Below are 8,584 nucleotides of genomic sequence, written 5' to 3' on the forward strand. Positions count from 1 at the left end.
TTAGGGAACTTCATTAATAGGCATAATTAAATTACAGAAATATTTTTTTGGACTCAGGTGTCCTGCTGGGAATTCTGAAATAAGTAAGTTTGTAACATAATCCAATGAAACTTAGGTGTTTAGGGGAGTCTTAACTATGAGTAAAAACGTCAAAAGTACTATTTTTATATGGTTCCTAATTGTTTTATAGTATGTGATCATAAAACCACTTGCTGCCAAGTCCAATTACAAAATGAACTGGAATATGAATTACAGCATTATTGATTGGGTTAATGCAGATTGCAACAGTTGTTATATATCACTACACAAAATGTTCATACTGTAAATATGCTTAAAAGGAATGATCGTCAAAATACCACAGCTGTGGGCACTCCATCAGTTGTTTTCAGTTGCTTTGTGAGATAACATAGAGAATTAACCCTACATGAGGTTGCTTTTCACCAAATGAAATGAAACACCTGGTGAAACCAGAGTAGCAGAAACCTTGTGAAGTTCCTCTAATAGGGCACCTGGGAGGCATCCTCTTAGGTCAGAAGATTTGAAGGACTAAAAAGTTAATAGAGTAGAGTAACTCAGACACTTGTGACATGGGAAGATGCCAAAAGTTGAGCAGGTAGAGTGGCTACTAATCTTATTTGCTTTCTTTCAGCAGCTTTAGGACTTTAGCTGGCTAAATCCTTAGGCAACTGCCTGTAACAGCAAGAAGAAGAACTTTATTCTGTATCAAGTGCCATTCTGTTCTTTCTGAAAAAGTGATTGAGAGATCTTTGTCCTGAGCTGCAGATGTACAGCAAACCAACATATGGAGTAGCTGCTTGCATAGGGGTACCCCCACTTGCACAGGGTGGGAGTAACACTGCAAATCCCATTTAAAGAAGCTGTATTCAAGGACACACAGTCCTAACCCTTTTTTCCCCCAATTGTGGTTAAATACTCTTACTTGGATGAATTTGACAGTAATAAAGAAATCAATTTTTGGTAAAATTTGCAAATTTAACATGGTTGGCTGTGCAAGTTGTATAACAAAATATATTTGTGGGATTACTGTAAAGACTGTGGACATGGAAGCAGAGCAGCAGCAACTTTAGGGAAGTTCTTCCTATAGGGTGTCTAGAATGCCTCCTCTAATGTTAGGTTGATGTAAACTACATAATTAACCATGGTACTTTCTCCCAGTTTACTGTGGCTGTTCTTGGATGTGAATAGAATAATTTTGGTAAAGGAACGTAGGAAGGTTTGTTCAGCCCTTCCTTTTTCTGTGCCTGGTGAAATGAACTTCACTTGCCTTGTTTTCAGCAATAAGACTTTTTTCAGCAATAAGAGACGAGTGGGAGACACATGTCCACAGTTCCACCACATACAGGGAGGTGTCAAAAGAGATCTAAAATACTATATAAGAACCATAAGGATTATCTTTGATTTGTTCTGGGTGATTTCTGTAGTCATTAGGAGTTCCCACTGAAAACAAGAAGTGTGGGCTGTGTGTGGAGAGTTGACCCAGGCAGCAGCCAAACATCCACACAGCCACTCTCTCACTCCCCTCACCGGTGGGATGGGGAAAAAAACAGAAAGAAGACAAGATGACTCACAAATCAAGGCAAAGACAGTTTAAGAGGTGAAGCAAAAGCTTCACCAGGCAAAATAAGGATCTCACTCACTGCTTCCTGTGGGCAACTCCTTGCGTCCAGCCACTCCTTGGAAAGCAAGGCCTCAGTATGTGTGGTGGGTGTTTGGGAAGACAAATACCATAACCACAAATGTCTCCCTTCTTCTACCTTTCCTTGAGCTTTTATGGCTGACCATGCCATCGCTGAAAGTTGGAAAAAGTCGTGCAAAAATTGCTGCCTGAGGTGAAAAGTGGCTTCTGAGTGAAAACAGTGGGACAATATTACTGTCCAGCTTCCTCTGATGAAGATGTAAGAAAGCTATAATCCTCAGCTGCCTTAGCTCTACGGATAGGTTTTTGTTTATGACAGAGTAGCTGATTCACTGGCTTCCTTTAAAAAATATTCTGCTAACACAATCCAAGTCAGATTTCTACATATAAATTGACTCTTTTGTTTGAATAAGGGGTTTGTCAAAGGGGAGCTGTGTAGCAGGGCCTCTGCTGCTTGGGCAGTGCACTAGTATAGTGTACTATGTAGAAGGAAGCCCCTTCCTTCTGCCAGGAGGCATCAGAAATTGCTTCAACTGTAGCAGGCACTGAGACTACTTTAGAATTTTCAGATGAAAGGATAAAGCCACCCTTTACATTGCAGTGTAGCATATTAGATTCGGAAGCAAGAAGTTGTTTTCCACCTCTGTGCCAGGATCATAAGTTGTTTTCTGCCTTTATTTATTTAATTATTTTTGATTTGCATGGGATTTTTTTACTGCATGGATTTAGTGCTTAGCATGCAAGGTGATCTCACAAGAAGCAGACTTTTTCAAATGCAGTGTACTGTCATTCCTGTACACTCACAATGCTCTGTTGGAGGCTATCACACAATGCTTCTGTTCACTGACAGTATGTTACACTGTACTATCCCTACTGCAGTTTTCAATTGCTTGAAGTCAACAGTAGTGTCTAAAGTTGCAAATCCAAAAGCAACAGGTATTATTCTGTCTGGAAACCATGATAGGTAGAAGATAATCACTGATCAAGGGGGTTTATCACACTATCAGTATAACGTATTAAGACTTTACAATAATTAAATCTTTAATCATTTGCAGGCAGTTTAAAATCACTGTAACCAGAGGACTGATGACAGAGGGCTCAATGGCAGTGAGGCTGTTCTCTTGGAGGGTAAAATCAGAAGGTATTTCTGAATCTGAATAATTGAGGGCAATTTGCAACTTCTGGCCAGCAGAGATGAAAAAGATGGGTGGCTTGGAGAGCAAACTGCCCCATGTGAATCAAGGTATATTAAATGTCTCCTACAGACCAGGTATGTTGTATCACCTGAGTGCTAAATGTGGATCAGGAGTATCCTGATCGTTTCAGTGATACACTGACAGAAAAACTTGATATGTTAGTTTTGGTTGTGTTCTGTTTTCAGACATAAGGGATTTCATTACATGAACATAATGACTAGATATAAACTTAATTGTTTTTTTTTTTTTTTTTTTTTTTTTCCTCCAAACAAAAGGGAGTATTTTATTTTAGAAGGTGGGTAAAAAATATAAAAAATGAAAGGAATTAATGCAAAGTTATGCTTTTCCTTTTGGACAGGTATGATGAACGAAGGGTCACAACTCATCAAGCCCATGGAACAAAATACCTGCTAATCAAAGTTTTTAAAAAGAAAATAAATTATGCTAACAGGCTCCTCCACTTCTGAAGCTCCTGACTTATTGCTCATCAGACATTCCTCTGAAAATCAAGGGCTTCCTGTGAATGAATAGAATAAGACAGTAGTTTAATTCTCACTTTCCTTTGTTTTGTAAGTTATAGCTGGGCATTAGAATGCTATAGAATGTGGAACTGTTCTCCTGAGCTCTTTTCTGGAAGACCACATGTTGTATATGGCTCCAACAAAGAAAGAAAAGCAGCCAAGGTTTTAGGTATGTTTGATGCTAGCTTTTGGGTTGTACATGTTGCTACTATCTATAATAAATTTTGGCAACATTTTAGCCCAGGTGGTCTTGCAGACTAATATTAACATTAGTATTCTTGCTTGCATTTTAAGCTTGTAATAAATCACCAACTGGCAAAAAAGCCTTTCACTCATTTAACTTAACAGAAGATTTCAGTTGTTGAGTATGGTTTTAAATATAAGCAGAAAGAGCCTTATTATTAATTTGATCATTGACAAGTAGGTCTTTCAGAGGAGATAAAACCTGGAAAGCTCTCTTACTTCTGATGTTTGCAGAGAACAGTATGTCACAGGCAAGACCAAAAAATCCCATACTGTCCAACTGGTCATATACAGGTGAAGTTGCTTCTAGAGTGAGGTCCATGGTCTCAAACCTGTTGAGCTTTTGATTTATTGTCTGAAAATGCCAGAATGTGTGCCAGTTACAATAACATCTGGTCATTGCTGCCATGGGACTAAAGGTATAGAAATCCTGTCCTACAACCAATTCTCTCAGAATGATGCTGTTTCCCTGTTAGCTATATTAAATGTTCCCTGTTTGCTATATTAAGATTTATTTTATTTTATTTTATTTTATTTTATTTTATTTTATTTTATTTTATTTTATTTTATTTTATTTTATTTTATTTTATTTTATTTTATTTTATTTATTTATTTTTAACACATGAGTTTTAATGCAAGCTGATTACCGTCCATTTAAAAAATATTCTCAATAGGATAAAAATATATACACACACATATATAGAACCACTTTAATTTTTCTATGGATCCTGATAAAACCTATTCCATAGCTAAATTTCATTTGCAGAGCTCATGATGAAAAAAAGGATTTTTGTAAAAAAAAATATGTTACCTGTGTCAGGCCTATATTCCCTTTTCCTTATGTCAGCAAAGCTAGGAGGGCAAAACAAAACAAACCAGCTGTTTTGTGCTATTCTGGCAATGTACAGTAGCTGTAACTTCCATTTACATAGGAGTTTAACCTGGGGGGGAAAGCTTTTTAGTGTTACTGCAGCAATGTAAAGCAGCCAGACCAACTCTGGACTACATATGCCTTCCAAAAGTAAGCATTATTTGCAGCAGGTGTTTACAATACATCCTGATCAAACTTGTTTGCTAAGGTGAACATTTTTATTTGAGTTTAAAAAAAAAAAAAAAAAAAGCAGTATGTCTCCATCATCTAGTACTTTAGTGGTAAATAATACAGTGGGTAAAATTAGGTCCTCAATATATTAGAGTAGATGGTAGTGTGGAAACTTTCTATAATTGAAATCAAGAGGAGAAAAACTCGTTTACCTGTGTTTGTTCTTAAGTATAGTGCTCCCTCCCTTTTGGGGTACAGTCCACTAAAATTCAGGGCAGGCAATACCTTGCAGGAGCTCCCTTTAAAAATAACTCATTTTTAATCTGTCGGCTCATGAACGATGGGGTGGTAGGCTCATGAATTATGGGGATGAAATAAGCACTGAACATCAGGCTGTTTTTCTGCAAGACTGGACTGGCTGTGCCAGGCATGCCACAAAAAGGTCTGTCCACTGTAGCAGTTCATAGCTCCCTCCTAGGCTAGGGCTTTCTCCAACATATAACCATAAAGTGGGAGGATGTGGCTTGTTTTCTTTCCTGTTCATTTCTGTTCTCTTTCTTTTCCACAGCCCTGCCATCAATCCTGTCCCAGCTCAGACAGCCCAGCCTGCCTGCCTCTCCATCCATGCAGTATGCGTACACATACGCGCACCTTCCTGCCCGCATCCAGCTCTCCTGTCAGAGGATTCTGTCTTTGAACTGAACAAAGCCCTCACAAGCCATGCTATGAGTTGAGTCGCTTACCTCTGTCTCGGGAGGAGTTTATCTCCCTTGACAAGGTTTTGTCTGGTGTTAGCAGCGGGGCTGATGACAGGCTGTGCATGCAGCAGTATGTGACCCTGGCTCCTGGCCTCGGCACAGGCAGTCGTCAGAGCTGTCACGCAGTCAGAACAAGTTAATTCAATGCGTGAAGGGCGAGGTGCGAGCTGTAATAATATCAGGCCTCTGGAGAGGGTGCTGTCATACAGCGTGTACTTGCGGCTTCCCCAGCTGCTGCCTCTCACCTACAAGGATGCAAGCTGACAGGCAGCGGGTTTATTTGCCCGGAGTCGGATGGGGAGCGCGCGTGTTAATTTTCTGTCCGTTTGGCAGAGCTGGTGATACCACTCACTGCATGCCTCTCACCTGGCAAGAGCGCCTGAGGAAGCAGGACATGCTTGACATGGTGGCTGAGGGGCCGAGGTGGCCAGGGCCCTGGTCTGCTGTGGCTCGTGGGCTGGGCCTCTGCCCAGTTTTCATGCTCTGCTCCTTTTCCCTCATGCAGACTACTCTGGCTTTATAATCTGCTCTTCCTTTTCTAACAGGAGGCTGGTGCTTTTGGGGGCTAGCTGCCTTTAAAAGCTTCTGGGTAGTTGGCCCTCTTTGCTTGTGTTGATGCGTACTGCATGTGTATACCAACTGTATACCTATACACACATAGTTTCTTGAGTATTTTCAGCTCTGCATCAGGCAAAGTGAAGCAGACTCTGCCTGTAAAGTGTATGTCATGTCATAATTAAAAGAAGACTAATAATCTGTTTCAGGACAGTGAAATTTCTCTTTGTTGCTAGACATGAGAGGCCTTTACTGGGGTGGGCAGCCAAGCTCCATTACAGATGCTTTCTCACTCCCCCTCCTCAACGAGACAGAGGGAGAAAATAAGATGCAAAGGGCTCAAGGGTTGAGGTAAGGACAGAGAGATTGCTCAACAGTTATCATGATGGGCAAAATAGACTCAGAGTAGGGACTCAAACTGGTCAATTTCTGTATGGTTATAAACATCCAGATGTGATAAACACAACAGCAAGACTTTGTTACATTCAACTCGGAACATATGAAAGTGATGGGATACAACAAAAATAAGGAAAAAAAATCCCTCTGTTTATTCCCTCCTACACTCTTTCTCAAAATACACTTAATTGAGGAGTACAGCAAGAAAACTAGGACTGCTGCCAAAAAAGTAATAAAACTGCTACCAGCCTAACTGACTTCAGCCAGGTGGGAGTGAGAAGGTCGTTGAAGATATTATACTCACAGAAACAGACAGAACTCTGTCTGTTAGCTTGGATATGAATTAGGGAAAACTCTGATCCTTACCTGAAGATGTACCTGCTTCTCCTGTTCTACAATGTCCTGTATAAACTAAACCAGAAAAAGCCCTCTTATGGGATAAATAATATCTTGTCTACATAGCCAAGCAGTCTCTTTTATGGAATAAGCTGTTCTATAGTTGATAGATTTCACTTCAGGAAAAAAAAAAAAAAAAAAAAAAAGTTGCTTTAATTGAACTCTTAATTGTTAATTTGTGGCCTGGGTGAGGCTGTGGGAAAAAAAAAAAGGGAAAAATCCATGGGGAAAAAATACTGTCTTGAGTTCATTGTCCTTTATTTTGGCTATGCTTGGCTGGTTAAAAGAGAGAGAGGATGAAGAAAAGCCATTAGTTCTCTTGAGTAAAATGACTGAATTTAGATGAATTGGGTTTAGGATCCACAAGTCTAGGGCTGATTCTAGAAAATATATTTAGAAATGTAGACAAAACCCAGTGTTTTAGAAAATGCAGACTGGGAGTTGACTCACTACAGCTGAATTCTACAGTGGGTTAGGAACAAAGGGAAGGAAATGCCTTTTCATACAATGTTAATTAAAACTGTGAACTTTTTGCTGTAAGATGGTGTTGAAACCAAAGTTAAAATGAGTCACAAAAGGGTAGGATGCTGATAGCTAACTAGTATGCAGAACTGCCACAGCTAATGATAGTGCATTCTTCAGAGGAATTATTAAACTGAGCTCTTCCCAGTTCCAATCTCAAGCAGCTGAAGAATATGGCATACATGTACATTACGTTTAGTACTGCTAAGAATCAGAAGCAGGATAACAGATTATATGGACCATTATTTCTGGCCCAGTAAGATAACACAGGCCTTAAATGAATTAAAATGCCTTTGTATGGGAGCATTGCAATCAGGCTGTGAGGTTTTGGTTGCTTCCTGAAAGCAAACTGTTACATTTTTGTCATTCAGCTGGATGCCAGGAGCTTGCCACTGGCCTGGTTTCCAGGACTCTTGATTCTTACTCTTGAAATGACATTTTAAGCAAACCATCCAGTATGAGTCCAAGGCCTTTTCTTTTCAGAGTGGACTTGGAGTTCATTATTCTGTGTGTATATATATTCATAAATAAAGAAATGTATACATAAATGTATATAAAAATATATGTTATTAGAATATCATAACATTATTTATTTATAGTATATATTTTAAAAATATATATTTTTAAATATATATATAACTACATATAAATGTATGTATATACATGTATAAATACACACACACACACACACATATATATCTACATGTAAGGTTTTTCCTTAAAGGTCCCCATCTTGCACTTACCAACACTGAATTTCAATTGCCACCAAATTTGCCTAGTATGAGGTGTTTGGTAACTGAGTATTTCTTAAACAGGATCACCAGCTATCCAGTATAGACAAACATTACTGGTGGACAAAACACAAATTTTGCCTGTGGTAGTAGCTAGATCCCAAACTTTTTTGCATATTTCTAGAGATGGAGAGCATGGATCAAGAAAGCCGCCAGAAGGGAAACAGAAGGAGTTTCATAAAAGAACTTACCTCAGAGATGGCTAGTGTTGTACCAACTTTACAAATAGTATCATTTTACATATGATTGTATTCTACTAAATATATTTGTTGGCTGTTTGGTAAATTTGTATTTTTATGATTCCTTACCATTGGCATATGATAAAAAGCATGTGCATTATCCCATGAAATGTCAATCTCCTAGCATGACAGCTGGAATGGATCCCAGCTGTGATTATATATTAGATGTTTACAGAGAGGAATGGTTTTATTCGAGTAAAGGAGTTCAACTGCTCCTTGTGTGAGACTTTTTAAAAATTTGGAATAATCATATGTTAGGTCTTACTGT

General features: G+C 38.9%; 1 long non-coding RNA gene across 2 annotated transcripts; it reads left to right on the top strand.

Annotated features, from left to right (window-relative positions):
• Window positions 1-426: 426 nt before the first annotated feature.
• LOC311427798 lies at window positions 427-6,175 on the top strand. 2 transcript variants are annotated; one of them, XR_014687569.1, is made up of 4 exons: window positions 427-613; window positions 2,713-2,798; window positions 3,212-3,543; window positions 5,228-6,175. It is a non-coding gene; the product is annotated as an uncharacterized lncRNA (long non-coding RNA). The 2 variants fall into 2 exon arrangements; XR_014687570.1 differs by having other exon boundaries at window positions 3,428-3,543.
• Window positions 6,176-8,584: the final 2,409 nt, after the last annotated feature.

This window comes from Aythya ferina (assembly GCF_964211825.1).
Source record: "Aythya ferina genome assembly, chromosome: Z".
Taxonomy (NCBI): domain Eukaryota; kingdom Metazoa; phylum Chordata; class Aves; order Anseriformes; family Anatidae; genus Aythya; species Aythya ferina.